General features: G+C 34.8%; 1 protein-coding gene across 2 annotated transcripts in view; it reads right to left on the reverse strand.

Moving 5' to 3' along the window:
• Positions 1 to 6,000, reverse strand: part of Sf3b6 (splicing factor 3b subunit 6) — a 96,701-nt gene that overhangs the window by 60,815 nt on the left and 29,886 nt on the right. The gene's annotated exons all lie outside the window — the stretch shown is intronic.

The raw sequence follows: 6,000 nt of genomic DNA on the forward strand, positions 1-6,000 counted from the left end.
AAAAAAGTGATAAGAAAAGATTACCATTAGTATTAATGTGCAAATGAATAAGCCAAAGAGAGAGAAAGAGAGAAAGAGTTAGACTTTCTTCACGAAATTTATCGCCTTTAATTGCTGGTAGTGCCCGTTCTTCCTAAATTACTTAGCGGGCATTAATAGTCAGGAAAGAATGAAGGTGAAAACGTTAAACGTAATAAAAAGTTACTGGCAAATCTAATAGTAATTACACGCCGGGGTAAAATGTTGTACTAGCGAAGGCAGGAGATTTTAATTGAATTTTTCTTGGACCTTTAAAAACTGTACATAAGTATTAAGAACACCAGATTGTTGGAGACGAAGACAAATGTGATGACCAAAAAATATTTAAGAGACAACCTTAAGGAACCTTTCAGTTATAATTGATATAAAGTGATTAATGATACAGAATACGTTATAAATAAAATCTCCCGGAACTGCAGAAAAATAAGAGTAACAGAAACACTTCAAGAAGGCGCTAAAATACAAGAAAATCCTGAAGCACCCAATATGACAATTTACGTACGTATATTGCAGATATCCGCATTCTCAAATTTCGAAAATGGCCTACAACCGAGGAGGCCTGGCGCCCGACCAACAGGTGGGGCCGGTCCTGCATGAAACAAAGACGATCCGCAGCTCAGGTGCCATCTTGAAATATTAATGGGTATGACTGACTCGGGCGGAGCCACAGGCACTGCACGTCTATGAATATACGAGGCCTGGGCTCACCTGGGGAGCTCTCCTCGGCACCCAAGATTCAGAGCATTTTGTGACCGGGAATATAGCTAAAAAGAATAAGGAAAAGACTTAGCAAATGAGTCGACAGATACGTTACGAGAGAAGCTGTTTCTGGATATTGTCTGTAAATTCTTTTTGCACGGAATTAGTTTTCGTAAAAAAATGATCTAGGAATTTACTTAAACCCTAAAGACAATAGGGATACCACATACAACAATGCGACGCTTACTCTTAGGATATTCATTTTGGTTTTCTAATACTCAGAGATTTTTTTTTTTTAATATTTCCGATAGACGCTTTACAAATCGCCGGCCAACAGAGTCATAACTTTGTTTAGAATAATTTCACTCAAAGAAAACCGGATTATCATAAAAAAATAAAAAATAACATTAACTATATAACACACATTTTCCTGTTTCTCAGATAATCATAATAATATTCTTGATAAATAAAAAAAAATTGTAAGATTTTCGCTTTTACATATAAAATAGAAAGCTTACCTCGATTCAGTGAGAAACACTGAATCGAGGTAAGTTTTCTATTGCTTAATACACGGAATACAGAATTGGCAACGACCAGGCATAACATTTTTGTATTGCAGAATTAGACACAAAATTCGTAGAATTTACACTTCACAGTAAAATCTTTTCGTTTCACTGTTTTATTTCTCTAGCTACTTGATTACAAATGCGCTACTTATAAGATTATTATAAAAATAATAATAATAACAACAACAACAACAACAACAACAACAATAATAATAATAATAATAATAATAATAATAATAAGAGATGGAAGATGAAAACCTATATCACATTAATCTTCCAGGTTGGTATTATGCTCATTGGAAGGTGTATGAGTGGCGCTGTATTTGATATTGTAGAATTTCATTAATACTAAAAATAAGATGGACGTAATCATTACTGCTATTGCTACTACTACCACTACTACTCTACTATTACTACTACTACTTATGGTGTCCTTTTCCATGTAATGAACGAAGTAAAACGTTATTAACTTGCCAAGCAAGTTTCCAAAGAGTTATACTACACCACATGAGAGAGAGAGAGAGAGAGAGAGAGAGAGAGAGAGAGAGAGAGAGAGAGAGAGAGAGAGAGAGAGAAAATGAATAAAAAAAAGCCAAGAGAAGCATGGTAATATGCAAAGGCAAATAAAGAACAGAAAAGATGAACAGATCAACAAGGAAATACGTGCCTGAACGCGAATGTGAAAAATAAACGAAAAGGACGAAAGCCCAAGGGTCAGGCGAATAGTTACAAGGGAACACGACTCCGAAAGAATAACACAAAAGATATCAGTTCTCAAAATGGTTACTCGACCCACAAAATTCGCACATGACCCAAGACTGATGACCAGACCCGAATCCTCCACGAGGTAAAGGCGATCTCCCGCTCCGCTGTGATCCTGAAATATTTATGGGCATGACTGACGCGGGTGGCAGCAGGCATCCGTGCCTACATGCATGGGAGATACTTGACCCAAGTGGACCAGACTGTTTCCACCTTTGTTGGTGGTCTGAGGTTTCGTGTATTCGGGAATTTCAAAGTAGGTATTATATATATATATATATATATATATATATATATACATACATATATATATATATATATATATATATATATATATATATATATATATATATATATATATATAAATTTCTGACTCATGTGAGTCAGATATTTATTTCTGTTCCACACGTGATTGTGTGTTGATTATTTCAATATATATATATATATATATATATATATATATAAATATATATATATATATATATATATATATATATATATATATATATATATATATATATATATATATATATATATATATATATATATATATATACTTTTATCTATATATGTATACATATATGGATATATATATATATATATATATATATATATATATATATATATATATATATATATATATATATATATGTTATACATATATATATTTCTGTGATTTACGAAGTAGTATCTTATGACTTAAAAATTTTTTTATTATTTTTTGCATGTGAGCCGAAAAAATGAATTTTAAAGCTTTCTTGAAATTGAGAAAAGTTTATCAAGCTTTTTACATAATAAAAAAAATTGATCTTTAAATGTATGATTTTCACGAGAAATCATACCTTAAATATAGACTCAGATGTTTCCTTAACCTTTATACGCAATTTCTTAGGTTATCGTTTTAAAAAGGTACTAAACTTTCAAACTGAATGGTAAAATTTTGTTGAAATAATCATAGTAATAAAAATGTTAATGTTATTATTATATTAGCAATTGTTTTGTTATCATTGCTAAATTATTTAAAGGTCACCGAACACTCAGCTGGGAATTAAGGACAGGAAATCGGAAATTATTATTATTATTATTATTATTATTATTATTATTATTATTATTATTATTATTACTACTACTACAAGTCAAATAGTCTTTAAACTTGCAAAGCAATCATCCATAGGTTAGAATCTGATGTCAGGAAGAGAGGAGAAGAAGAGGAATAAAGCAAGTGAACGACGAGAGAGATAAATGCAAAAAAACAATGACATACAAAAATAACCCCCCCCCCAAAAAAAAAAAATCTCAACAACGAGCCATTGGTGCACTGCACTTCAAGGTAGTATTCTAGTCATTCTAAAACCTGCTGTTATCGGCATATGTCCCTGTCTGATGAAAAGAGTTCAGAGGTCCACATCAGGTCTCTTGCTCCCTTTCGCAGCTTATAACACTTTACCTGGATATCGTTATGACTCGATGACAAATCTCGGGAAGACACACTTGCAGGAACCCAGATGCCTGAAAGCGTAATCAGGCACTTGTGTCGCTTTCCTAAAACATTCTCCGGTTATGAATTTTTTCTCGGCGGGGCATAGCTGAGGAGCGATCGCTCTCGAAAGTCAGCTGCTATTTTTGGGACATCGTCAGTAACGGCGTCCAGGTCCTGACTAATAATTAAAGGGAAATCCACGTATACTTCATATGAAAATTTTCTAGTTTGCAAGAAGTGTAAAAGGCATAGTTCAATAATCAATAAAAAATCGTGAAGAATTTCCTGCGATCTGACACCCGTAATAATTCTCTGTCAATAGCAAGTTTATATGGTGACTGTCGTTAATGAAAAATGCATCATCTATTTTACCTGCTACAAGTATCACAGGTTAGCGTTAAGCCATTTTATAGATACAGAAAGCTCGGAGCAGATTTGGGTAGAAAGCTGCGACAGAAGCAATAAAATACTTTCAAACTGAGAAGACCCGTCGTCACAACAAGAAGGGTCAACGGGAGCTGTAATGGGGCTGGAGAGGAGGGAGCGAAAAGAAACCGGATGAATTGGGAAACTTGAACAAATATAAGGATAATGTAAAGAAGAGGAAGAGGAAAGCTCAAAATGAAGAAGACTTGAAAAACGGATGTTAAAAATCTATGGGAGGGCAGATGTTTAAAGGTGGTTATGGGGATCAATTACTGTGAGGTTTGTAGCCCGGGCTTCATCTTATCAGTCCAGATCTTTTAAATAATTATTTTGATGCCAATAAAGACGGTATCAGTTGATTTCTCCTTTTCCTTTTCATATTCATCCTTATCAAACTACCTTTTATATTTCTATAAATTCATTTCATTCTAACTTTGCGTTATGGAATGGAATGGAGTATAGAATTTAGGCCAAGGCCAAGCGGTGGAACCAAGGAGGCCGTTCAGCTCTGAAACGGAAATTGGGAATAGAAAGGTTTGGAAGGTGTAACAGGAGGAAGACCTCGCAGCTGCACTATGAAACAAATGTTAAGAGAGGTTGGATAGCGAGATGGAAGAAAGAGAATATGAAAAGAGGTACAGTAAAAGGAATAAAAAGGGGTTGCAGCTAGGGACCGAAGGGACGCTGCAATGAACCTAAAGTAATGCCTACAGCGCACTGCGTGAGGTGCACTGACGGCACTACTCTCCTACGGGGTCTAACTTTGCGTTATGACTTATTTCCCTGTCCTTTAGCAGCCCTCCTCCACTCCAACCCGACTCCTGGTTACTTCGGCTCCCGCCAAGACGCCTCGTTGAGAAATGTGTTGGTCATTTGTGTCTTGTTACTCTTTTAGCGTGTTTCCCAAACGCCTCGAATAACTGTGCACTTTGGCCTTGTGTCTCAACTCGAGCCCCGTTGACTTAGCATGAATTTTTCAGCGTGACCTTTGCAGATGCTCGGCTTCTTCCTAAATAGCATTGCATGGTAACAGTTTCGCTGGCTGTGTTTTGTCTTCGGACGAGACGGTCGCCATTACTAATGGAGTAGCTCTTAGCAGTGTGCTCGTTTCCCTCATTCTGTCTTCTCTTTCTTCTTTTCTCTTATCTTTTCTTTGATCCTCCATTCTTATCTCTTAGCTCTAAGCTCTTTTGAATTCTCTTCTATCTGTCTCTCTATTTTTCTTGTTTTTGTTGTATCGCTGGCTGGTTTTTTTTTTCACCACTGTCCTAGTTCGTCTAATGGTTATCGTTTCATTTTCTGTTTACGGAGTTGTTTGTTGACTAAAGAAAATACAAACAGTCTTATCAATTTCAACGTAGACCCTTTTTCTTTTCCTTTTTAATTACATTATATTTCTTTTCTTATTTTTTGTTTTCCATTTTCTTTTGTACTCGTACTTCTTTTGTTTCGTCTTTTATTTTTTCTCACTTTTCAATTGTTCTTGCCATTTATTTTTCTATTTTTTTGCCTTCTGCACTCTAGGTTTTCTCAATTTCTTTTGAGTCCTACCTCTTACTCTCTCCGTTCCCGCATTTACTCTCGTTTTCATTTTTTCCTTTCGTAAACTCTTTTGCCTTTTGTTCAGGCTTATCCATCTCAAACGAAATTTTCCTTCACACTATCGGATAGGCAGCAACTATTTGAAATCTTACGGGAATTTTGATGTTAACCTGGATTATACAGGTGTGTTATGTAATAAAAATATACAATTATATAAATGAAATGTATTAATATGCAAAAGATAAAAACGTGTTTTTATCTTTTGCAAATTCATACAATTTACTTATTTAACTGTGGATTTTTATTATATAGCAGTTCAGCATAATATTGTGAATTTCCTAGCTATAAATGAGTCTTTTGTAAGCAATTATCTAGACTCTGGTACAAAAGTGCATGAGCACGCCATCTGTCGGATGGATGTCAATGACTGAACCCAGAATGACAAAGCAAGTAACACGATAGTCATACTCGGTGTTCGACTCTTTT

Source organism: Macrobrachium rosenbergii, chromosome 10 (assembly GCF_040412425.1).
Source record: "Macrobrachium rosenbergii isolate ZJJX-2024 chromosome 10, ASM4041242v1, whole genome shotgun sequence".
NCBI classification, from domain to species: domain Eukaryota; kingdom Metazoa; phylum Arthropoda; class Malacostraca; order Decapoda; family Palaemonidae; genus Macrobrachium; species Macrobrachium rosenbergii.